A 27,949-nucleotide genomic window follows, 5' to 3' on the forward strand; every position below is an offset into this window, starting at 1 on the left:
ATTGCCCTTTAGAGTGTGTTCACCTGATATGATGATGGTGCAATCTTCATTTGTTTTTCAGGGATGAATTTCCCCATTGTGACAGCTCTCATTCTCTTAGTCTGTATGGAGACTAGATCACGTAAGTGTCCACATTACTGTACTATGTTCTTTGTGTGTGTTGATGTGTGATTAATTGTATCAAGGATGAGCCAACACACAAGTAGGATCCCAGTTGGAGCTGATCATTGATGATGAAAACAAATAAATAACCCCCTTATAATCCAGAGTCAGTTCAATGTAAAAACATAAACTGAGGAGACAAACACAAGGGGAAATCAGAGACCAGGATTTAGTCAAAAAACAGATTAATACAATAGAAATGTAATGCTCAGATTTGAAATAGGAAATCCTGGGAAAGACATACACAATTTACAAAGATCAGTATGAAGTATTTTCTGATGTTAGTGCAGAGGTGACAACGACCACTTCACAAATAAAGCAGAGCTGACTCAGCCCATTCAAAGCTGATTTGATGTAATCTGCAAACAACTCAATTTTGCATTTGTAGTTCAGCACACGTTCAACACAAAGGAAACAAGAGTTTGTTTTTCACCCTATAAGAGAGAACAGGGGCCCACAATCCCCTAGGGGGGATAATCTTTGAGCCTGAAATGATTTTCCAATGGTTCAAAATTACGAAAGATGATAATGGGGTGACCCATGGGGTACCTCTTTGTTTTATTAACATACGGATAGAGTGACATGAAATCGTAGTAATAAATCCTTTCACGGGGCTGAGTTACATTATGGAGATGTAAAGCGTTTGTTCTACCACTGAACAGAGCATCTCGTGATTTAATGCGCTCAGGAAAGTCAAAGTGTTTCAGAAACAATTTAACATCCTGGTTTGATCTTTTCATCTCATTCCAGGTATGCTCCCACATCACAGTTACGTTCAGGTTGTACGTGTTTTGCAAAGTTAGATGTTTTTCCAAGGAATGTTGATAAACATCCCCAAAGGATTGTGAATTTTTACTTAGAGGATGTGTTAAATTTGAAGGAAAACATATCCGTGATAAAAACATCCTGAAAACTCAAAAGCCTTGTGTACACTACCATCTTGATAATAACCATCCACAAAGTAGTTTCGGAACTTGACCTCACCATCGTTGAGGGCATGTCAGATGGGGATCTTGTCTCTATCAGACATGTACTAGAGCCATTGTACGGAAGGTGTTGAGAATGATTTCTGACTGTCGATGTACAAACCGGATTCCAAAAAAAGTTGGGACACTAAACAAATTGTGAATAAAAACTGAATGCAATGATGTGGAGATGGCAAATGTCAATATTTTATTCGTAATAGAACATAGATGACAGCTCAAAAAAATACATTTAATCTGAGTAAATGTAACATTTTAAAGGAAAAATATGTTGATTCAAAATTTCAGTGTCAACAAATCCCAAAAAAGTTGGGACAAGTAGCAATAAGTGGCTGGAAAAAGGAAATCGAGCATATAACCAACAGCTGGAAGACCAATTAGCACTAATTAGGTCAATTGAGAACATGATTGGGTATAAAAAGAGCTTCTCAGAGTGTCAGTGTCACTCTAAAGCCAAGATGGTAAGAGGATCACCAATTCCATCATTGTTGCGCAGAAAGATAGTGCAGCAATACCAGAATGGCCTGGAGATCACAAGCATCCAGTAGAGTTTTACGGCCTTGACCCTTACCGACAGCAATTGTTCCAGATTCTCTGAATCTTTTGATGATGTTATGCACAGTTGATGATGATAACTTAAAAATCTTTGCTATTTTAGGCTGGGTAACACCATTCTGGTATTGCTGCACTATCTTTCTACGCAACAATGGTGGAATTGGTGATCCTCTTACCATCTTGGCTTCAGAGAGACACTGACACTCTGGGAAGCTCATTTTATACCCAATCATGTTGTCAATTGACCTAATTAGTGTTAATTGGTCTTCCAGCTGTTCGTTATATGCTCAATTTCCTTTTTCCAGCCACTTATTGCTAGTTGTCCCAAATTTTTGGGGATTTGTTGACACTGTGAAATTATGAATCAACATATTTTTCCTTTAAAATGTTGCATTTACTCAGATTAAACTTTTGATCTGTCATCTATGTTCTATTACGAATACAATATTGACATTTGCCATCTCCACATCATTGCATTCAGTTTTTATTCACAATTTGTTTAGTGTCCCAACTTTTTTGGAATCCGGTTTGTACATTTACCATATACGAATAAACCAAACCATTGCTGTACTAAAGCACAAGGAATATTACCAATATTTTAGTGAATAATTTTCACTTCTTAAACTTTCAGAGCAATTTAAAGTAGTTGGACCAGATGCTCCTGTAGTTGGTGAAGCTGGTGAAGACCTAGTTCTACCATGTTCAATACAACCCAGAGGCAATGCTAAAGATATGAAGGTGGAATGGATCAGAGCAGAACTGACACAGTCTGACACACTAGTGCATCTGTATGAAAAAGGTAAAGACAGGAATGATCAGCAGATGGAGTCATACAGAGGGAGGACAGCTCTGTTTAAAGATGAACTGTGGAAAGGAAACACATCATTGAAACTTTCCTCAGTCCAAACGTCTGATGAAGGACTTTACCAGTGTTATGTTGAGGATAAATCTATATCTCACTATGAAGACACCACTGTTCATGTACAAGTAAAAGGTAAGAACCATCCATGTTTGATCCTTACTAATGAACCTCTGCAGACTATTCTTCATTCCATCTGTCAGGAATGGAGTAGGTGAGGACGCAGGAATGTGTGAATTAACCAGGACATGACACAAAATCAGAGCCTACAATGAAGACTTGAAATTAACTATAAGTAGAAGAGAACAATTAAATGCAGAATAACAATCTGAACAGGATGGAGCTTCAACAAAAGAGAGCAGAGTTAAGGGACAAAAAGAAGAGATGGACTGAACAAAGTTTTAAGCAGTAAAATGTTTAAAGCATTTGAAACAGCTCTACTCTGCCATCTGGTGTGCAAAAAGAATAATATAACATTGCCTAATTCACTGAGTAGGGTCTTGCTGCAGTTTTAGGACCTTAATTTTAATTTTAATAGTAAGTTTAATTTTAGGACTGCAGTTCCAGAACTTTGTTTTTTGCGGCACTGGCCCCCAACTACAGAGGAATAAAGGACCACTTTTATCACATATGAAAGCCATGGGTAACACTTGGACTGTAAGTATAGAATTTGAATAGCAAATATAACTACACAAAGTGTTATATATTTATGTTAATATGACACTACATGTTGTTTTCTGTTCACTTATGACTTCATGTTTCAAAACTAACATTTATCTTAATGTTAGCTTATTGTTCAAAAAGCATAGCACAAATTGGGCAAGCCTAACACAGTATCATATTATTACATGACTTAGTAGTTATGATAATATATTGTAACTGTAATTCTAAAGATGATAAAAGAATGTACAGTCGTATGAAAAATTTGGGCATAATTTTCAGGATTTTCCTTTTAAATCATTGGTTGTTCTGATCAGTTAAATATATCATATAGCAGACGACACGGTGATATTTGACAAGTGAAATTAAGTTTATAGGATTTACAGAAGGTGTGCAATAATCATTTTTAAAAATTAGTCAGGTGCATAAATTTGGGCACCCCAACAGAAAAATTAAATCAATATTTAGTAGATCCTCCTTTCACAGAAATAACAGCCTCTAAACATGTCCTATGGCTTCCAATGAGAGTCTGGATTCTGGTTGAAGGTATTTTGGAGCATTCTCCTTTACAAAACATCTCCAGTTCAGTCAGGTTTGATGGTTTCCGAGCATGGACAACCCGCTTTAAATCACACCACATGTTTTCAACAATATTCAGGTCTGGGGACTGAAATGGCCATTCCAGAATGTTGTACTTGTTCCTCTGCATGACTGCCTTTGTAGATTTTGAGCAGTGTTTAAGGTCATTGTCTTGTTGGAGTATTTAGCCCCGGTACAAATTTGTCACTGATTCTTGAACATTGTTCTCAAGAATCTGCTGATATTGACTGGAATCCATGTGACCCTCAACTTTAACAAGATTCCCAGTACCTGCACTGGCCACACAGCCCCACAGCGTGATGCAAAGTTTGAATCTGTCTGTATTGATGAGAAAAAAACCCCACAAAGTACAAACAAATGCTTCTCCACTCCTTGTGTCTGCACAATGAAGTCCACCAGCTGGACTTCAACCAACAGTACACCCACAGACCAGCTCCAAAGACCTACAATATCTCCTTGCTGCAGATGGTGTCACTGTGCATCATTCAACTATTCAGTGCACTTTGCACAAGGAGAGGCTGGATGGGAGAGTAATGCAGAAGAAGAACACAGTCGCTTGAGGTATGCTAAAGCATATTTGGACAAGCCAGCTTCATTTTGGAATAAGGTGCTGTGTACTGATGAAACTAAAATGCATGAAAAAAGAACACAGCATTCCAAGAGAAACACTTGCTACCCACAGTAAAATGTGGTGGCGGTTCCATCATGCTGTGGGACTGTGTTCAAGTTTTGTGTTCCAATAATTAGTGTATAAGGTATTCCAATCAATAAAACCACAAGGGTGTTCAAATTTATGCACCTGCCTAATTTTGTTTAATTATTGCACACTTTCTGTATATCCTATAAACTCTTAGCAAAAACATTGTATTCCAGACAAAGTCATATTTGGACAGAATAAGCCTTTAAACTAAACTAAGACATTTGAAAAATATATATGTGCGCGAAATAAGCCTTTGTAGTAAACTATAAGCAATTTAAGTTGAATAAACTTTTAAAACAAAAGTATAAGGAATTATATAGTATATTGGTGTCAGGATCGCGGAGGGCGGACTGACGGAGGTGGACACATGCTAAAAACAACTTTTATTTAAACAAAATATAACAAAAACGGAGACAAACAGACTTGAGGGCAAACTTGAAGCAGGGAACAGATGAAGCAAAACAACGGTGGAGAACAACATAACAGAGGAACAGCGGAGACAGACAGACTCTGTAATTTGATGATTATAACTGACGACCGTTTCCCAGTCATTGCCAATGTGAGCATTAAAATCCCCCAGCAAAACAATAGAGTCAGTGCATGAAATCCTCTCTAGAACTCCACTCACTACCTCCAAGAAGGCAGAATACTCTGAGCTGCTGTTCGGTGCATATGCAAACACAACAGTCAAAGTTTTCCTTTCTGTGAGCCAAAGCCACATTGAGGCAACGCTCTCATTTACTAGGACAAACACCAACTCTACAGCCTCCAGGTGGGGACTTGTGAGTATCCCCATACCCGGGCCGGTGTCTCTCACCCTGTACAACTCCTGAGTAGGAGAAAGACCAACCCCTATGGAAGAGTTTAGTTCCAGAGCCCAAACAGTGTTTAGACTTGAGCCCAACTATATCTAGCTAGTCACTTCACCTCTGTCTGTCTTAAATGAGCCTGGTCCCAGGGAAGGGGGCAGCATTTCTGGATACTATTTATTTTTGGTCTCTTTTTTTGCATTTGTGAGTTTTAACTTGCCTGTTTTGCACATTAAACGTGTCTGGTTTTGGGCCTAGTCTTTTGCATATAAAGTTTTTTACAAATTCTCTGATACTGAGCAGAATGTAGCTTATGTCTCTGCTTAGGATGCCTTTAGTCCACCACACCTTTAAATTGAAATGAGTAGTTTGCTACTATATTAATGTTTAAAATCTGGGATAGTTCACCTTTAAATGAGCTCGGGCCTAGAGAAGGTGGCAGCGTTTATGGAGCCTGTTTGTATGGATTCTTTTTCACATTTGTAGACAGCGACAAACTTTTTTCATAGATAGTGGTTTGGGAAGTGGGGCGGCACGTTGGCGCAGCAGGTAGTGTCGCAGTCACACACCTCCAGGAACCTGGAGGTTGTGGGTTCGATTCCCGCTCCGGGTGACTGTCTGTGAGGAGTTGGTGTGTTCTCCCCGTGTCCGCGTGGGTTTCCTCCGGGTGCTCCGGTTTCCTCCCACAGTCCAAAAAACACACGTTGCAGGTGGATTGGCGACTCGAAAGTGTCCGTAGGTGTGAGTGTGTGAGTGAATGTGTGTGTGTCTGTGTTGCCCTGTGAAGGACTGGCGTCCCCTCCAGGGTGTATTCCCGCCTTGCGCCCGATGATTCCAGGTAGGCTCTGGACCCCCCGCGACCCTAAATTGGATAAGCGGTTACAGATAATGGATGGATGGATGGTTTGGGAAGTGTTTGAGCCCATGCAGTGAGTTCCACTATCGAACCAGATCTGTTTTTAATGAAGTGCCATCTGAGACAGCTAATACTGGTTTTGGGTCTAGTCCTTTGCATACTGAGATTTCTCCACATTCCCTGAAATTTGTAATGAAATTTGTAATGAAATTACCTGTTCTAGATAATAAACATCGATTTTTTTTCTTGAATTGTTTCTCTATTTGCTTGTGCAGTCTTTCAGAGTGGTGAATCCCTCCCCGTATTTACTTCTGAAAGACTCTGCCTCTCTGAGATACTATGCATTTTTTTTTGACAAATGTTGCAATAGTAAAGTTGAGACCATCTGCAGAATATATCATAAATTATATTAGTTTTCTAAAAGTTTAATGTTTAACGACATATTCCATTATTTTTATGTTAAATATTTGAATTATGTAGCCTGGTGGCTATAAATTTAAAACTTTTGAACACCAAGCTCATATGTAATGATGTAAATTCAGGAACTATTTCACAAAGTATGTTAATTAGCAAAAAATCTGAGTTGGGGCACTTATGGTTTTACTGACTGTTTTGTCTGTCAGGATCTAAGGAATAGGGGTGAACATTTTCATCCCTATGACTCACGTGGTAGAGTATACAGAAGGGAACATGTTGACCTTCACTGTAGAGCCCTTTTAAGGCCAATCAGGGTGATTTCTTATGCCAAAAATAACAATTTAGTTAGGTTTCCAGTGTTCTGACCCCATGTTTTTGGCCATTTCAGCATTGCATACACCACTTTTGATCATCATAGTCAGTAAATCTGTATGTTCTTCAGTAAACATTCCTCTGGTGTGTGTTTCAGGAAGAGGTTTCCATTCCTGGAAGATCGCCATCATCTGCTTTTTAGTTGCTGTCATTTTATTAGCAGCATTTGCAGCATGGATCATAAAAGGTAAATCTGAACACATTCTTCACTTCATGATTATAATATAAACATGTAAAACATTTTGGCAGAAACTGCAAATTTTATCTTGTGTGTGAAAAGAAAATATTTTGTGGTGTAAATTTAACACTCCATGGAGACAGTTATTTTTCCTGTCTCTCAGTTTCTTACAGTGCAGCTACAGTTCACCTGCTGCAGTGGCAGTGCTGTACCAGAATCAGAAATACTTTATTGATCCCAGGGGGAAATTGCAATTATTACAGTAGCAACCAGTTGTAAAAGAATAAACACTCTAATAAAAAATTAACACAAAAGGAAATTTACAATATGTACACATCTATAATAATAAATACAGATATACTGAATATCTGTATTTATCGGTCACATCACTCATTTTTGACTGCCTTGAATATCTAGTTTAGTTTCAACCCATCATTTTTAATAGTGGCTGTACAGAGAGGTCACATCTAACTGTACAGTGGGTTGTTCCTAAACAGTGAATCTGCTGCAGCTGATCCATTGACACTATCCAGGTTAGCCCCTCCTCCTTTGTGTCTTGTTCTGTTTTCCTGGGGTCTTTCATCTTTTGACTTGTGGTCACATGGTTCTTTGTTTTTTTCCCATGTGCAACTCTGGTTCTTGTGCTGTGTTAGCCACTCCCCTGTCACATGCCCAGTCCCAGGTGTTTTGTGTTCCTAGATGATTTATGTTCCTGGGTGGTTGCTCTCTAGATGTCTATTTTGGTTTCTTGTTTGCTTACAGCTCTCTGTCTTGTGCGTCTTTATGCCCTGGATATCTCTGTTTGAGTCTTTGTTTATGTCTATAAAGTTTCTTTGTCAAGTTCCCTTGTTTCTTTTAATTCCATGCCTCTTGCTGCCTCTTTCCCTGTCTCCTTGTGTTACTTCTCATCACTTGTTTTGCTTTAATAGTCTATCTATCTCTATCACTGTTCAGTATACTTTGTAGTTGCTAGTTATCTTTATATGATTTCTACCTTTGCTCTTCAGGTCTATGTTCTGTGTTCTATGTCATTATTTTGTTCAGGTTCTTTAAGTTTCTAAGTTCTTTGATTTTAGTTTGTCTCCCTTAGATGTTTGGTCTCATTTCTGTTTGTGTCCTTAGTAATCTTTTTCAAATAAAACTTATTTCTGATTATTAAACATGTATCTCTCACACTGATGTGCAAGGGATGAAGGTGATATGAAATCTGCTTCATCCCTTGCACCTCAGTGTGAAAGATACATTTTCAGGGCCATCAGTTTTTAATGATGTTTAATATTGCTCACAGTCAGAGCTCTCTAAGTGTGTATTCAGCCTAAAGCCAAGACTTTGAACTTGGACACCATGATGTGTTGACCATCAAGTACAAAACAAGTTTTATTTTTTTTAATTATATATATATATATATATATATATATATATATACACATAATGTTTCACCATTTCTGGGTCCAACTGTATGGAGTAAGAATACTGTCAAAAATAAACATGTGTATGCTCATCTACATTTGTACATAAATATTTAATTTGTACACAAATATATGTTTTGTTTGTGTTTTGTATGAATATGACCTATATAATATATATTATAATATATGATTATAAAGACTTACGCATACAACATGAATTATTATGGCTATGACTTCTAGATTACACACACAAATTGGAAAGTGAGAAAACACTCTCAAAAATATGTCACTGGTCTCAGAGGCAAAATGCATTGAGCAGACAGCGAATCGATTTGATATAGTACACATGCATGGTCTGTTGTGTCTTGGTTTGAACCGGTGGGAAAGGTGTCAAATAAAAGCTTATGGTGGCCAATATTTATTTTACAATTATATGCTCTTTACCTGGATTGAAGTGTGTTACATATTAGAGCCCCATCTCCATGTTTTATTTTATTTTCATGTGGTAACTGATTAATATAGTAGATCATATTTGAAATGTTGTAGACAGACAGATGAGAGCTTTTTAGTTTCAGGATAATCTTAGCAGTTCAGTGATGCCAAGTTGTATAACCACAGATATATTTTAGTAGGAGTGATTTTTTCCCCAAATTATAAATCTGAACACTTGACTGAATAATACTTTGTCAGTCCATAATTTGATGAATGATTTATAATTTTTGGATGACATTTATTTTTAAACATAATAATTTTCATTCCCTTTCATATGTCTGCATCTTTCTTTTTGTGTTTTATATTTGAAGCAGACTCCTCATTAGTTGTCCAAATATTTACATATATAATACTGCTAGGATGGAAAGAGGATAGTTCCAGCTTTCATATTAGACATTCACATTGTATCTACCTTATAGAGTATGAAATTTATGAAGTGAAGAAAGTTAAGAACACACATATGGCAACAGCAGTGCATAGAATCATAAACCTTCAGTTTGAAACTGTGCATCTCACTGAGATATAACTATATTCAATAAAAGGACAATTTTATTAAAAGTAACGTCATCTGAGTTTTATTTAGTTTTATTTTGGCCACTTGTATTTATGTTTTTTTTTTCCAATTGATTCTGTCATCATCATCATCTAAAATGTAACATATAATGTATTTTTCTGTGGTTACTCATAATGCCAGATAATAGAAACATTCCTATGTTCATTATCTATAACTAAAACTGTAGGAGCAGGCAAACCGTATTTAATTTCATGAAACTTAATTTAAAGTTTTATAATAGATTACATAAAAGTATACATAAAAATCTTTAATTTCACACAAACTGATAATACACATGTCCACTGAGAGACTAAGAGTTTGGGACTTTTATTTTAACTGTAGAGAGTCGCTAAAGAACAGTTGATCACTCAGATTGACCACTTTAAGCATGCCCACAATTCCCAGTCGATATAATGAACTGTATACAAAACACAGACTGTATTCTCATTTCTGTTTTTGTGTGTTCAACCTGAAAATGAATAAATGAGCCGGATTTTTTTTGTTTCTCCATTCAGTCCAAAAACCAAACTATTAAAATGTACACCGACCCTGCCACCAGCACCCGTTCAACACAAGATGCAGCAGAACACATATGCATACAATATGAAATCGATTGCTATCTGCTCTATATATTTTGCCTGTGAGTTGAGGGACATATTTTTAAGTGTTTTCTAACTTTCCTTTTTTGTAATCTAGAGGTTGTACCCCTAATAATTCAAGCTGTATGCATAAGTCTTTATAATCATATATTTGTGAAGTCGTATTTGTACAGAACACACATAAAAGAGACTTTTGTGTACAAATTAAATATTTATGTATGAATATATATGAGCATACACATCTTATACACAATTTATTTTTGGCAGTAAACTTACTCCATACAATCTCACCTTCTGTCCTGTGTCATACATTTATAAGTGAGATTTCTCACTTCCGCTTCCGGGTGAGAGTACGCTGTGCGCGTTTGTTGCTGCCGCTTCTCGCTGGAATTATTATTATTATTTCTTTTTATTTTTCTTCTTCCCCCCTCCCTCATCATTTGTCTACTTTTTCAACTGTTTAACTCCTACGTCTGACGTCTCTCCGGTGGATTCTCTAGACTCCGTTTGCGAGTTTGTTTACATCGACGCGCTGAGCTGCATCGTGCTGTATGCGGGTGAGAGTTTGCTGTGCGCGTTTGCTGCTGCCGCGCCTTTTTTTTTTTTTTTTTTTTTTTATTCCCTGTCTCCCATCTCCGGAGTTATCCTGGTGGCTGGCTGGTGCTGTGGGGTGGCAAACGTGGCGAGGCCTCGGGCATTTCGCACGGGAGTTGTTTTTTTTTTTTTTTTTTTTTTTTTGCGCCCCCTCTACATTGGTCATGGCGTTCGGGTACACGCCAGCCCAACTCCACACTTTTTGCTTTCATTCTCGGCTTGACAGTTCCACGTACAAATTATGTCAGGCACTTGGAATAACCCGGCGCCCACGCTACATTCATCGCTCCTCCAGACCTCGACTTACGGCGTATCGTTTTTCGGACTCTGCTATTCCTGTCATATGGTCTAGTGGGCGGAACCAGCGCTTCGCATCTCCGTACAGCTCTCGAGGAATCAACGCTGACGTTCTCCGGTCTTTCCCACGAGCCACCCCACTGCCATCGATGCACTGCTCCAACACGTCACACAGACTTAAACTTGGACTACTTAACTCCCGCTCTATCACAGATAAAGCTCCTTTACTTAATGATCTCATGGTTGAGAACCACATCAGTGTATTTTTCCTCACAGAGACATGGCAAAAACCTGGTGATCATTTCCACCTAAATCTGTTGACTCCTAGTGGTTTTAGATATTTAGCCAAGCCCAGGCCACAGGGGAAGGGGGGTGGTCTCGCTGTAATTCTTGATGATTCACTTAATGTATGTCTCTGTGAGTTTCATGAGGTAAAATCATTCGAATACATGGCTCTGAAACTGGTCAGCTCAACCCCTGTGCTGTTTCTGTTAATCTATCGCCCACCAAAGCCCTCCTCTGACTTCTTCACAGAACTCTGTGAGATACTCACCTTGGCCAGTTCTGCATGTCCAGCTTTGGTCATGCTAGGGGATTTTAACATCCATGTTGATGCTATCTGTTCACTGACAACTGAATATGAGTCTCTGTTGGGCTGCTTTAGCTTGACACAACATGTTGATTTTCCCACACACTCACATGGCCACACATTGGATTTAATTTGTTCTTCTGGTCTATCTGTTACCTCTGTCTCTGGCTCTATTGTTGGTGTCTCTGACCACAAGCTTGTTGAAGCATCTGTTAACATCTCTGTTTCATGCCAGTGCAGTAAATCTACCGTCTCCTTCCGTAATATCAAAGCTATCGAACCTCAGTCTTTTTCCGCCCTTCTTCAGTCTTCTGCACTTTCTTCTATTTCCCGGCTGTCCTGTCCCGATGACATTCTGACCCTCTTTAATGACACTGTTTCTGGTGTACTAGACCAATTGGCTCCCTTAAAGACTAGACAGGTCCCTGCTGGTCGCTCCTCCCCTTGGTTCACTCCTGAACTCCGTGCTTTAAAAACCACTGGTAGGCGTCTGGAGCGCCGCTTCAAGAATTCTAGTCTTACTGTGCACTTAATGGCATATGCTGACCACATGATTTCTTATAATACTGCTTTAAAATCTGCCCGTTCTGCACACATTTCATCTCTTATTAATAATTCTGGTAACAAGCCCAAAACACTTTTCGCTACTGTTAGTAAACTCATTCAGCCACAAACAATCAAGAACTTTAACACTGCTGAGCAATGTGAAGTTTTCCATAGATTTTTTAATGACAAGATTGCTAAAATCTACCATCAGCTCCTCTCATCTCCTTCTTCACCTGAAGATTGTTTCCATTTGAGCCCAGCTCATAAACCCCTGGCTAATTTCTCTCCCATTGATCCAGAGCTTATATCAGAGCTTATAGTCAATTCCAACGCTTGTACCTGTCTACTCGATGCTGCTCCTACCCCACTTCTTAAAAAATATTCCGCCATCATATCCAGCCCCATTTCCCATCTCGTTAATATGTCTCTTGCCTCAGGTTATGTCCCCATAGGCCTTAAAACATCTGCCATCACACCCATTCTCAAAAAACCTAGTCTGAACACAGACAACCTTGATAATTTCCGACCTATTTCTAACCTCCCCTTTTTAGCTAAGCTGTTAGAAAGGGTGGTGGCCATTCAGTTAGAGTCATTCCTGATGGACAATAATCTTTTTGAGCCTTTTCAGTCTGGCTTCCGCACAAAACACAGTACTGAGACAGCCCTTTTGCGGGTTTTAAACGATATCTTACTCGCTACTGATTCTGGTGCACTCAGTATCCTTCTTCTCTTAGATTTGAGTGCAGCATTCGACACTGTTAATCACAGCATACTCATCTCTCGTCTCTCAGCTATTGGCATAACTGACACAGCACTTTCCTGGTTCATCTCTTACTTTACCAATAGATCTCATTTTGTTGCTCTTGGTACACACAGATCTTCCCCTAGTACTGTTACACAAGGTGTTCCCCAAGGTTCAGTCCTAGGCCCTATACTATTCATCATATACATGCTGCCACTTGGTCAGATCATCCACAGCCATGGTCTTAAATATCATTGTTATGCAGACGACACTCAAATATACGTGAGCACCAAAAATACCTCCACTCTGCCCCCCTCTGCCCTTATTTCCTGCGTTCAAGATCTGAGACACTGGTTGCACGCCAACTTTTTGAAACTCAACACAGAAAAAACTGAAGTCTTGCTCACTGGCCCCAAATCCACTCTTTCAAAAATCTCTGATATCACACTTAACTTTGATGGTGTGGCTGTAAAAACCTCTCCAGTTGTTCGCAATTTAGGTGTACTTCTTGACTCCTCCCTGTCCTTCAAACCTCATATTAAGGCCCTAACCAAAACATCCTTCTTCCATCTACGTAATATTGCTCGCCTTCGTCCCCTGCTTTCTGTTAAGGACGCTGAAATTCTGGTCCATGCTTTCATTTCCTCCCGTTTAGACTATTGTAATTCTCTCTTCATTGGCCTTCCTTCTACGACCATACACTCCCTTCAGTGTGTTCAGAACTCTGCTGCTCGGGTCCTCTCTTATTCTAAAAAATCAGCTCATATCACCCCTGTTCTTCATCAGCTCCACTGGTTACCTGTCTCGCTCCGTATTCAGTTTAAAGTTCTCCTGCTCACATACAAAGCTCTGCATGGTCTGGCGCCAGCCTACCTTTCTGAACTTTTACACTCCTACTGTCCTAGTAGATCACTGAGGTCCTCTGAGAGCGGTCTTTTGTCAGTACCAAAATTTAAACTGGTTACTGCTGGTGGTAGATCATTCAGCGTGATGGCACCCAAGCTCTGGAATTCATTACCACAAAGTCTTCGTCTCTGCTCTTCATTTTCTGCCTTTAAAACCCAGCTAAAGACCTATCTCTTCTCTCAGTACTTCTGCACTCTGCAGGCATAAGTGTATTCCTCTATATTTTTATTTTTATTATTATAATTATCTTTTTTTTTTTTTTTCCCCTCCCCCTTCTCTCCCCCTCCTCTTTGTGTAAAGCGACCTTGGGTATTAGAAAGGCGCTATATAAATATAACTTATTATTATTATTATTATTATTATTATAAGAAATTTATAGTTTAGTTATTTTATTTTACTAAGGAGCCATGCTGATGTAATCTATGCAGAATGTAAATTTGCCATGGCTTTCTGAAATAGCAATGCTCCTCCTAAACATGTATATATCATTCAACATTAATGATGTCTTCACAGTTGTGCAAGTCACCCATGCCATGTGCACTAATGCCACTTCATACCATTAAAGATGCTGTCTTTTGAACTGTGCATTTATAGCAACCTGGATGGTCCCTTTCCTCTTTAGCCCAGAGGACACAGTGCCCATGATTTCCAAAATATAATTTTGAATTTTCATTTGTCAGAATACAGGACATATTTCAAACTTCACCACAGTCCATCTTAAAGGTTACTATCAAAGATTTGACCAACAGCGGTCACAGTAGCACCTCATAGTCACAACGGAACAGTTATTCAGCAATGCCAAACCCTTCAGCCTCACCCTTTCACCTACCTTTCCCCAACTATTGTTTTGGTTGTGGTCGTGTTTTGAAATTTTCTTTTCTGAGGGCAAAAGCTAAAGGTTTGAGACTGATTCACTCCAACTGAACCTGTAAGAAGCAAAACTAATTCATAACCTCCATTGGTATTCCATCATCCAAAGTGCAGTGTGTAGCCATTCTCTGTTGGTGTGAAAGAATGCAGTGAGAGCGCAAAAGAGCATGGTTCACTGGCGCAAGCGAGCTCTCCTCATTGGAGTTAAATTAGTGCAAATAAACTTTGTGTTTTAACACTAATAAAGGTAAATAACAATGAGAATATTAAATAAACTGGTGTGCAAATACCCTGAATGGAAAAGAAACAACAAATGATGGTAATTTTACAAGTTTAATTTAGAGAAGCTTTTAAGAACGGATGGGAATTCTGAATAAAAACTATAACTTCAGCCTTGCTTTTAATGCTGAATAATGTGCACCACCCTGAATGGTAAATGAACATAAGCTCAGACCCAGAGAAGTTGGCAACATTTCTGGAGCCTGTATATATGTTTTTTTTGTTCACATACAGTGGCTTGGGAAGTGTGTCTGGGCCCATGTAGTGATTTCCAATACAGAAATGTGTCTGTTTTTAAAGAAGTGCCGTCTGAGGGCCTGAAGACCACAGCCAGCTAATACTGGTTTTAGGTCTTGTTCTTTGAACCCCTCCCCATTTTTATGTCTGAAAGACTCTTCCTCTCTGAGATGTTTATTTTTAACCATCCTCCTGTGTTAGCTTTCTGTTACCATCTCTTATGTTAATCGGTCGGTTTGGCCCATGCCTTAAATCAGCCATGAGATAACCTAAAAACAATTCATTATCAACCCATTTGTTTCTTACCTCTTGTTTACCTTGTAAGGTTTCCTTTTCCATGAAAGAATTGGAATAATTTTTCATTGTTACATACTGTAAACTGGAGATACTCCACAAAACACAAAACTCTAAACTGACTTGGCCTTACATATCTGGACATGTCTGTGTTTCCTTGTTTTGTGAAATGGGCAAAGATAGAAGCCCCTAACTGAAACTCAAGTGGTTGTAGGAAGAGCTAGCTCTAGGATCTTGGTGTATAGTTTGTTTATGATTCCAGATTTGGCACTTCTGGGTCGAAATTGACCATAACAACAGAAAAGACAAAATTTTACCAATAGCATTTTATAATTTAGTAAAAAAAGTTTTTTTTTTATATTATTTTGTTTATATAGAAGTTCCTGACAAATTCAAAAAGTCTTGATGCAATAAACAAATTTATGGAGTATTGTATGCATTTAAAACCTAACAACAGGTCGGTCAAGACCCTAACACAAGAGGAAGGTTAAAACCAATCATGTAATTGACCTGTTGCAAATAACCCTGATTTGTTTACTTTAGAATTACACAACTTTACCAGTCTTTTGTTTCCCTTCGCAAATTTTTTTGGAACATGTTGCTGGCAAATTCAAAATGCGCATTTATTTTTCAAAAAACAATAAAAACTTGTCCGATTCAACATTTAAAATAGTTTTTCATTTTGCACATTGTCCCAACTTTTCTGGAAATTCTTATTGTAGTAATAATGCAACCACATTATTAGTTTATTATTATTACCCCCTTCCTTTCAAAAAAGAGTCCAGTTTGGTTTTCCATTAAATTGTACAGACTATATGTCACATTTAAGATAAATGTATTCTGAAACATTTTTACACCACAATACCGGGCATATGAACAAGTGTGTTTAGACTTTTTATTGCCACATTATCTCAGAATAGCATAGTTAATTTTTAAAGGCCACTCTGAATCTTAATGACAGCAGCATCTCCCTGTTTCTCTCTTCCAGACAAACGCTCTAAAAAGCAGCTGTCTCCTGCAGAGTGCTCAGCCATAGCCTACCTCCGTCTCCATTCAGAGATTGTGAGGAAGGAACTGAACCTGAAGAAATACAGCACATCAGAAGAGGGTTACCAGAGACTCATCCCAGTGATCTCTAACTGCAGAACAGCTCCGTGAGTGTCACCTACACATCATTCACTAATGGAGATACAGACCAGTGAAAGAATATTACACTAACCTCTCTCTCTGGCTTTTTGAAAAATATCAGTCATTCTCAGGCCCAGGAGAACAGGGAAATGTTCTGGATGCTTATGATAAATGAATGAGACCACAGGGTCTGGCTGCAGACATGTGCCCTCTGTCTAAACTGAACTATGTTTTTGCTGTTGGTGTTTGTTGAGAAAAAGGAGTAGGTTTGCACACAGGATGAGGTAGTTGTCTTGTTGACCTCCTATGGTTCCCTCCATGTCTCCTGGTGTACTGGCCTGTCTCCTGGTGTCTCCTCCATGCTCTGGAATCTGTGCTGACAGACACAGCAAACTTTCTTGCCACAATCGCATTGATGTGCCATCCTGGATGAACTGCACTACCTGAGCAAAAGTGGTTTGGCAAATACATCAACATAAAACCATTGCCTCAAACTCAGCTTATAAATAATTAATGACTCCAGAAGAGGAGGATGAGGAGGCTGAGATATTAGGAGCACCATGCCTAGTTGAACTATCTAAAAGCATAGAGATGTAATTCTCTTTTCTGCCAGCAGAATCATTGCTCATTCAATTACTAAAATTAAAATCCCCCTGGGAGCAATTGTCGTATAATTTAAATATTTGCTATGTCAGAGGGGAAAAAAGGAGCTAGCTAAAGTTAAACAGGTTAGCCTAAGTGTGTCATTTGAAAAAAAGGTTGAAAATATTACATATGTAACATAACAGTTGATAGAATAACATACATAATGTTAACTACATTTGGGCGATACCAAAATACTTATATATATCCAAAAATACAAGGTAACATTGAAATACTTATGGGATGAAGCTGTTCCCTGAGGATGGTGATAGCGGCTCACCCACCACAGAAAAGAACACAAGTCTTAGTGTTTAGCTGATTCTGCACCACTAAATATACTGACTTTAAACTGAATGCGAATTAGTAACTATGTACTGTATGTTTATGGAGTAGAGACACTGACAAAGTGAATCTGGATCAGTAACTGTGGGTTTGTGTAAAGACTGGAGCTGACTGACGGAGGTGGACGCAAATGCTATAAAAAACTTTATTTCAACAACAAGAGATAACAAAAAGGATAGATATGGACAAAGAGACAATACACAGGGAGCTAAACTGAGACCTAGACAAAGAAGCTAAATGGACTAGACTTGAATGCAGAGTTAAACAGACTTAACGGGACATGGAGATCTAAACAGATTAAACTTGGACACAGTGGTAAACAGAGTAAACTAGAACACAGAGAGCTAAACAGACTACTAAATATGAACTCAGAGTTAAACAGACAACTGGTACTGACAGACAAAGGGAAGAGAAGGAAATCATGGAACAGACGACACAAACGAAAGTGGAACAAGGAGAGAGCAAACCAAATAGAATCAAACCGAATGTCCAATAAACAAGAAGTAACACAAAGGAGCCTAAATAGACGACATTGACAAGGGACACCTGGAATAGAAAACGAAGGGGAGGAGCTAGGGCAGGATTGGGTGCAGACAAAAACAAACACAGCCATGTGCTAATTAAGTACATGGTGGGAACAACAAACAGGACAGGGCCAAGGTGTGACAGTTTGGTATTTTAGTTTTAGTTTCAATCAATGTGCTTGCTCTCTCTTCCAGATTGGCTGGCTGTAATCTCACTGAACAGTCCATCACTACTTTGGCTGCAGCTCTACAATCAGAAAACTGCTCTCTGAGAGAACTGGACCTCAGTAAAAATGACCTGATGGATGCAGGGGTGGAGAAGATCTCTGCTGGACTGAAGACTCCACACTGTAAACTGGAGACTCTCAGGTCAGTGTTAAAGTTTTAATGGCATTGTGGAGTTTATAGCAGCATTACAAAAAAAATAAAAATAAAAATAAATAAATAAATAAATATATTATTATTCATTATCTGCAACCGCTTATGCAGTTCAGGGCCACGGTGGGTCCAGAGCCCACCTGGAATCATTGGGCGCAAGGCTAAATAAATATATATATATATATATGAATGAATGAATGAATGAATATATATATATAATTAGACCATTCTGTTGTATCTATTTTCCATTTGCAGACTTGCTGTGTGTAAACTTGGCTACCAGTCCTGTAAAACACTTAAGTCAGTTTTAGAATCAGAAAACTGCTCTCTGAGAGAACTGGACCTCAGTAAAAATGACCTGAGGGATGTAGGAGTGGAGAAGATCTCTGCTGCACTGAAGAGTCCACACTGCAAACTGGAGACACTCAGGTATGTACTATGTGAATTAATTTTTAATTCAGTGACAGAGTTTAAATTTTCTCATATGGAAATTCTCCAGCCCAGATTTTCCCCAGTAATGGAAACATGTTTTACCTATATATGTTACTATATAAATGCTATAAGATAAAGTCAGTAAAACCAGTTTAAATTAACTGGAACATTACTCTGCTGTGTTTTTGTCTCTGAAGAATGATTTTCCCACTTATGGTAAATAATGTCTCATAATAAAACTGCAAAAACGATAAGATGCATAAACAATGCTTTTCCTGAAGAAAATTCAGAGTATTTGCTATTCCAGGTGGTTGCTAAGGTATTTCTATGCTGTTTTAGGGAATGTTTTTTCCATTTTACCAATTTGTCAAAGCAGTTTTATATATGCATTTTACAATTTTACAGCTGGTATATTTACACAAAGCAACTTTACAGTTGCTACAACTTTAAAGCTATTATCTTAGGTTCATGTGGCATTTTATCTTTAAACATTGCTAATAGTTTGCTGATGTCTCAGAATTTCCAGTTCCACCTTAAGTGGTGAATAAATTAGCATATTTGGCATCAAAATTTAAGGTCTCCAACACAAAACCGTCGATTAAGCTTTTCATTCATTCATTCATTATCTGTAACCGCTTAACTAGTTCAGGGTCACGGTGGGTCCACAGCCTACCTGGAACCATTGGGCACAAGGCAGGAATACACCCTGGAGGGGGCGCAAGTCCTTCACAGGGCAACACACACACTCACACATTTACACCTACCGACACTTTTGAGTCGCCAATCCACCTACCAACGTGTGTTTTTGGACTGTGGGAGGAAACTTGAGCACCCGGAGGAAACCCACACGGACACAGGGAGAACACACCACACTCCTCACAGACAGTCACCCGGAGGAAACCCACGCAGACACAGAGAGAACACACTACACTCCTCACAGACAATCACCCAGAGCGGGAACTGAACCCACAACCTCCAGGTCCCTGGAGCTATGTGACTGCGACACTACCTGCTGCACCACCGTGCCGCCCATTGATTAAGCTTGTATGAGAAAATTTTAGCTCCATTCCAAGGGGCATAATAACACTCGAAAACAAGAGGTTTTCAAAAAATGGGATAGTTATTCTAAAGCCTGGGGGCTTTAAATGAAAATGCTTTTCCACATGCCGTAGATTTAATAATTCTAGGCACAAGCAGTCAGTGAGCACCTTGTGATATGTATAGAAACAATGGTTAACACAAAGTAACTCACTCAAGTATTGAGGTTTAAGGCTGTTTAGTTGTCTGTATGACAACAGCAGAATTTTGCCTCTATTTTGGATTCAGTGTATTTGGTGTGGGGCTAATAGTATTGGTCTAACATGATTAAACTTCCTAGTTCATGTAAGAACTCTATCTGCATTCTATCGGCATTCTGGACAAACTGCAGGTTTTTCAGGCTTATACTGGAGCATCCTGAAAGTTAGACTTCTAGTCCAACATGGGGTTTAATTTGCACATTAATAATTTTGAGAAGGAAAGTATTTTAACTAGGTCTTGCTCCTGCAGCTTTCATGCTGTAGTTGCACTGTATTCAGGATCAGCCCTGGGTACATAAAGCTGTGGATTTGTTTAAATTTTTCAGTTTTACTATGAAAAAAACTGACATCCTCTCCTCTATCTTATTTAGATTAGTCACCTGTAATCTCACTGTGAAATCATGTGAGTATCTCCTGTCAGCTCTACAATCACAACACTGTCCCCTGAGAGAACTGGACCTTGCTCACAATGGCCTGCATGATGAAGAGTTCGCACTGTAAACTGGAGGTCCTCAGGTCAGCTCTCTATGAATTCATTTATTTATTAAAACAATAAGCTGTGAACTTATTGTAAGGTGATCACCAAAGACTGCTGTGTGATTTTAACTGCATTAGAGACAAATGTTTAAGGACATTCACTCATACTACAGAGATATTAATTTAATTTACATAAAAGCATTGCATTACATTATATTAAATGAATTGGAGGAAATCTAAATTATAATTATTTACTTATTTTCAATAAAGTTATAAGAAAGAAGTTTGATGTGAGTTTACTATGTGGCTAAGATTTTTTTGAAATGTTCCTATAAAGCCCCAGACATATTCTAATGTAAAGTCCAGTGAGTCCATTATGGGGCTAATTCTGAGCCATGGATCTAAAAGTTTATCTATAAATTAGAATCACTTTATTACCCCCTGTGCTTGCATATAGAGGAATTTGTTTTCTACATTTTAACCCAATCCGTACAGTGTAACACAAATTTACACCCCCTTGGCTCGTACTCTAGCAGCAGGGGCCCACCAATTACTAAATGCCTTAGTGATTGCATTGTGGAGTTTATTAGTTTGAAGTTCAAGAATTTTATAAAACTTTGACACTGAAACTCTTCAGAAACAATCTACAATTTAACACCATACATAGAGAGTACACCAGGACTCCATCACTCCTTCCCCTAATTTAACAGACTGAACATCACACAGAATGATCCTGCAAAATATTTCCTTTGGTTTCAGACTAGCCTTGTGTGATCTGGGGGAAAAGTCTTGTGAAAGTCTGGGCTCAGCTCTACAATCAGAAAACTGCTCTCTGAGAGAACTGGACCTCAGTACCAATGACCTGCAGGATTCAGGAGTGGAGAAGCTCTCTGAAGGACTGAAGAGTCCACACTGTAACCTGGAGACTCTCAGGTAAACATTAATTCTGGTAACACTTTATAATACAGCCTGCGTCTTAATGTGTACTTTCCCAGCACTTATTGCATATCTTCACATGTTTTATGATGTACATTCCCATGTTTTAAAGTGTATTTAACAGGTACTTACAGTGTACCTTCCCATAACTCCCTTACAATTCAGTGCATCTAAAATACAAGTTTTTACGAGTATGTCCCCAACACATAATGCATTTTCTCGCATTTTAAAGTGTATTTACAGAATACATATAATATACTTACCAGCCTGCATTTTTACATGTACATCCCTGACACTTACTGCATCTTCTCAGCGTTTTAAAAGGGGATTTAACTGGTACTTACAGTGTACCTTCCCATAACAAATTAAGATTAAGATTTATATGAATCAGTATAAAATACTTACCTGTTCCTACTGTACTTTAACAAATGTGGACTTTGTTTTACACTTTTATTTTGCAAGACACTTCACCCAATACAGGTAAATAAAGGGGAGCAGGCTGGATTATGTAGTTCCCCACAGTTCACTCCTCCTTACACTGTAACTACAGTGAAACAATGGGGAGCGGGCTGGATTATGAAGTTCCTTATAGTTCTATACTTCTTACAGTGTAAGTACAGGGAAACAACGGGTAGCTGGCTGGATTATGTAGTTCCTCACAGTTCTCTGCTTCTTACAGTGTAGGTACAGGGAAACAACGAGGAGCAGCGCTGGATTATGTGGTTCCTCACAGTTCTATGCTTCTTACAGTGTAGGTACAGGGAAACAACGAGGATCGGGCTGGATTATGTAGTTCCTCACAGTTCTCTGCTTCTTACAGTGTGGGTACAGGGAAACAACGAGGAGCGGCACTAGATTATGTGGTTCCTCATAGTTCTATTCTTCTTACAGTGTAAGTACAGGGAAACAACAGGGAGTGGGCTGGATTATGTAGTTCCTCACAGTTATCTGCTTCTTACAGTGTATGTACAGGGAAACAACGAGGATCGGGCTGGATTATGTAATTCCTCACACTTCTCTGCTTCTTAAAGTGTAGGTACAGGGAAACAACGAGGAGCGGGCTGGATTATGTAGTTCCTCACAGTTCTCTGCTTCTTACAGTGTAAGAACAGGGAAACAATGTGGAGCGGGAAGGATTATGTAGTTCTTTACAGTTATCTGTTTCTTACACCATAACTACAGTGAAACAACAGGGAGCAGACTGGATTGTGTAGTGGACAAAGTTTATCCAGTTTTACTCTGTAAATATACCAAAACAACAATGAGTGAGCTTTACTTCTGTGTTGTGTTATTCAAGATTTGCTCTGCCATTGGATTGAAGACACACACATATAATAATATTGCAGATAATGTTTTTCCTTGTCTACATAAAGTGCACAAAAGATGGTTAAACAAGTACCAATTTAAGATATTTATACATAAAACAATAAAAATAGAAACAAAACAATGTTCTACGAACAATCAGTACCTGTACTCTCACTTCATAATTTACATTCCACCTTAAATGACACTTTAGCTCATCTCGGACTCAATCGCAAGTAAGAGTTAAGCTATTTAAAACATATAAAACAATGATTTAATTGCACAAAACATACTCAGTATATACCTAGATGTTGGAAATAAGTGGGTTAAGGTGATTTATATCAACAATTTGGACATATAATACATTTTCAGAACCCTAAAATTAAGGAGCTCTGCCATACATTCTGTCAACAAAGTGTTATAAAGATGAGTGGGGAAACTGCCTACTTCCCACACGGAAAGGCTATTGAAACTCTGCCCCTCTAATAAGCTTTTTTATTTATTTATTCACTGTGGTGATCTAGTCCACTAAGTGAAATACAAGATTATTAGAAAAATAATAAGTCCCTGGAATGTGAGTGAAGCTTTCCCTGAATAAAAACATAAAACAATAATTGTCATACACACAGAATGCACAGAATAAATTCTGAGAAATTACATGGTTAAATATCGGAAATTACACTTATAGAATTATAGTCCCCAATTTTTAAATATCAGTTAGAACCCATAAGTATTTGATATTTACCAATTCAAATAAATAATCGGTAAGTTATGTGAAGGTACTCTATAAGTATGAGGTAAATTTCCCTTAAAACGCCGGAATCTACACCATAAGAGATGCACTGTAAGTGCCAGGGAAGTACACGTTAAAACATGGGCTGGTAAGTGTCTTAGATGTATTGAATATAATGAAGGTAAATCACTGTAAATACCGGGTAAATACTCATTAAATTGTGGGAAAATACACCATAAAACATGTGAAGGTACTTTGTAAGTTCTGAGTAAGTACACATTAAGATGTAAGATTAAGATATAAAGTGTTACCTTAATTCCTTAAAGGAACATGTTCAGCTGTTAAACACAGTGCTTCTCTGATATAAATGTTAATATTAAAACAGATGACTATTCCAGTGAAGAAGCTGTTCATCATAAACTGATGGCCGAAACTCATTCTCTGATTATTAGAACAGACTGTACATTATACCTAGATATTTACTAGATTTATTTCTTCTGTGTTTAAACTATTTCAGCAATGTTGCTGTAGTTCTTAGTATTATAATAACAACTATATGTTTTAATTTGTTACAAATATTTTATCAATTAAATTTCACTGAAACAAGTGGAGAATTATATGAAGAAAACTTTAATGCCATTCCAGAGATGTTTTTGTAACTAGAGGATATATTACTCTATTATTATTTTCTAAATGTAGAAGTTACTTTGTGTGTGGTGTTTTGTTTTGTGCAAAGTATACTTTTATATTTTATATCTGTTGATATCTACTTTAAACAAAATTAAATGTAATTAATATAATATAACTGTGTTTTCAATCATCAGGGTGTTTGTGTATGTCACAAAAATGAATGTTAAGAGTTTCTTTTGTAAGATGATATATGCAGCTGCGTTTGTTGAATCCTCTCTCACTACATTCTTCTGTATATTTTATGTCCTTTCCACAGATTATCTGGTTGTTTAATAACAGAGAAAGGCTGTTCTTCTCTGGCTTCAGCTCTAACATCAAACCCCTCCCACCTGAGAGAACTGGATCTGACCTACAATCACCCAGAAGAATCTGAAGAGAAACAACTGTCTGATCCATTCTGCAGTCTACAGACACTAAGGTAGAGAGAGAGAGAGAGAGAGAGAGAGAGAGAGAGAGAGAGAGAGAGAGAATCTTTGACTTCCACTCTTCTTTACAGTGGAACACATTTCTGTTTCTTAATGAAATATCTGTGACCTGCTTTGGTCAAAACCCCACAAGCTCCACAGCAGTGTTCTCCCCATCTAACCAGCTCTGTTCAGAATGGCCTGTTCTTTATCATTTTAATGAGCCACACACAGTGAATCAGTATACAGAAGCTGTTTTAAGTTTGTTTTCTTGCTTCTCTGCTTATATTCACTGGTTTCATCAGTCCTTTCATTTCTCTTATTTTGACGCTGTTTTCTCATGTCTCATGTTCCTGGTCATGTCTGTTTTACACATTGTTAACTCCCTCCTCCTATTACACCAAGAATTTACCTTGAATGCATTTACTCCTCTCTCTCTCTCTCTCTGTGTGTGTGTGTGTGTGTGTGTGTGTGTGTGTGTGTGTGTGTGTGTGTGTGTTTACAGCCAGTAATAAAGACAATTAATGTGAGCCGAAACCCCAACTCTCCAAGAGCTCCACCCAAGATTTCAGAGAGGGGGACCAGACTTGGAGAGTTAGTAGGTGTTTTACACAGAGCATACAGCACTATGTTCTGTGTAAAATGAAGGAAACTAATTTAGGTCTAATGAAGGAAATTAATTTAGGTCTAAATTGAAAATCTTCAGGTCAGAAAGATGTGTTCAGTCCAATCCAAAGCTTTCTTTTGGTTCAGTGATAAAACCAAGTCTAAGATTTCCACCTCTGATAAGGAATAGTTTCTGATTATGATCCTGTTTCCAAACATTTGGGGACAATCTGCAAACTCTAAACAAATAGAGAATAGAATTGTTTTGTTACGCTCAGATTCAGAGGCTGTGTTGTGTAATTTGAGAAGACTGTAACCTGGCTAGTGCAAGGAATTATGCAGCCTATTTCAGTCCTCAGCTCTTCTCAGCTTTTTGAGAATGCTTCTGTATAATTACTGCTAGAGGTAACAGATGGGTGTGAGGGGAGTGTAGTCCTAATATTCCTGCTGCTAGTGTAGAAGTGTTTATCAATCTATCTAAAGTGGTTATGAGAAGTTAAGAATGTGTTTCGTCTTTGTTAATTTCAGTAAAACTGCAATAAGACTCACAAGGTAAAGCATTTTATCTCAGACTCATCACCCCGAAGAAATTTATTATGGATAGAGATTAGTCTCAAAATACTTTACAAATGAGTAAATGTTAATCCACAAATTAAACACAAGTCACAAATAATCTCCACTCTGTGCAGAGCTCTGTTGATTTTTACAAATAAATTGGTGTATAAATTCTACAGACTCTAAACTACAACATATTTTAAAGAATGCAGTGCTCAGATACACCGGAGAAGCTGAAAAATTATGGAGAGTGATTAGTCTCAAAATACTTTATACATGCGTGAATGTTACTCCACAAATTAAACACAAGTCATAAATAGAATTTGTAGAATAAATACATCAATGTCTTTGTAACAATCTACAGAACTCTGCACAGAGTGGAAATGATTTAACACAACACATCAGGACATTAACATTTTGTATTCGCTATGCCCTGAGACATTTTATCAAAACATTCCTGGTCCATGTAACGTTTATCAGTTCAGTTATCTGACAGTTTGAGTATAAATACAAATTTGAAAATTGGGCTTAAAACTTCATTGTTAAATTTGTTACAATAAAACATTTGGGATTCCATTTGTTTTTTTCTGTAATCTAATTTACAATTTCTGTTCGAAATCTGAATTTCAGGAAAAACATTTAATCTTTACTGGACTCAGTAACTAGTGTCATGCTCTATTTAAGGTGGTTTATCAGAGCTTTGGATAAAATATAGTAGTCTGTTCCAAATAGATAAATATTTCTCTCACTTGAGGGAAGGAGACTGCTCCTGTCTCCTCTAAAAGCTCTTTGGGAATAAAGGGGACATTACGACGACCTCCTTCCAGTCAGTACACTTTCAGACACCAGTCCGTTACAGGACACAAATCTGTTTATTCTGTGTGTGTGTGTGTGTGTGTGTGTGTGTGTGTGTGTGTGTGTGTGTTTCAGGATAGAGAATTCAGGACAGAAATGGATCAAACACAGTCTGAGAAAATGTAAGTCTCTCTCTCTCTCTCTCTCTCATTCTCTCCTCTATTTTTCTCCCTCTCTCTCTCTCTCTCTCTCTCTCTCTCTCTCTCTCTCTCTCTCTCTCTCTCTGACTCTCTTCTGTCAGTCCATATCTAAAGAAGTGTTCCCTCTGTCAATGTTAGAAATGTTAGCAGGCTATTAATAAGAGACCCGTACCCTTCGTTGATATTAACAGCTACTAGCAGTTAGCATTACTGTGAGCACTGTCTTCTCTAATGTGTGTTTATTGTGTGTGTAGATGTGTGTGTGATGGTGTGTTCTCTGTGTGTTTATTGAGTGTGTAGATGTGTGTGTGTGATAGTGTATTCTCTAATGTGTGTTTATTGTGTGTGTAGATGGTTGTGATGTCACTCTGGATCCAAACACAGTGAACCCTTATCTCTCTCTGTCGGAGGGAAACAGGAAGGTGGAGCATATTGGAGAGAGACAGTCTTATCCAGATCATCCGGAGAGATTTGATTGGTGGTTTCAGGTTCTGAGTGTGGAGAGTTTCACTGGACGCTGTTACTGGGAGGTGGAGTGGAGCAGGAAGGAGTTTTATATCTCAGTGTCGTACGGAGGAATCCAGAGGAAAGGAGGTGGAAATGAGAGTCGGTTTGGACGTAATAAAAACTCCTGGAGACTGGATAGTGTTGGGAACAGTTTCTCTCTCCTCCACAATAATCAGAGAACTCAGATCCCTGCCCCCTCCTCTCCCTCTAAGAGAGTGGGGGTGTATCTGGACTGGGAGGAAGGCACTCTGTCTTTCTACACCATCCCACCCAACACACACACACTCACACACTTACACACACTCACCACCACATTCACTGAGCCCCTCTACGCTGGGTTTGGGTTTGTGGAAGGGTCATCAATGCAATTGTGTGAGGTAGAGTAAACACTGATCACTGTGCATGTGTGTGGATTTAATGCTTGTCTGTGTGTGTGTTTACA

At 38.3% G+C, this 27,949-nt stretch overlaps 1 pseudogene; it reads left to right on the forward strand.

Moving 5' to 3' along the window:
- Positions 1-702: 702 nt before the first annotated feature.
- LOC136700263 (ribonuclease inhibitor-like) lies at positions 703-27,949 on the forward strand (annotated as a pseudogene).

Source organism: Hoplias malabaricus, chromosome 6, assembly GCF_029633855.1.
Source record: "Hoplias malabaricus isolate fHopMal1 chromosome 6, fHopMal1.hap1, whole genome shotgun sequence".
Taxonomy (NCBI): Eukaryota; Metazoa; Chordata; class Actinopteri; order Characiformes; family Erythrinidae; genus Hoplias; species Hoplias malabaricus.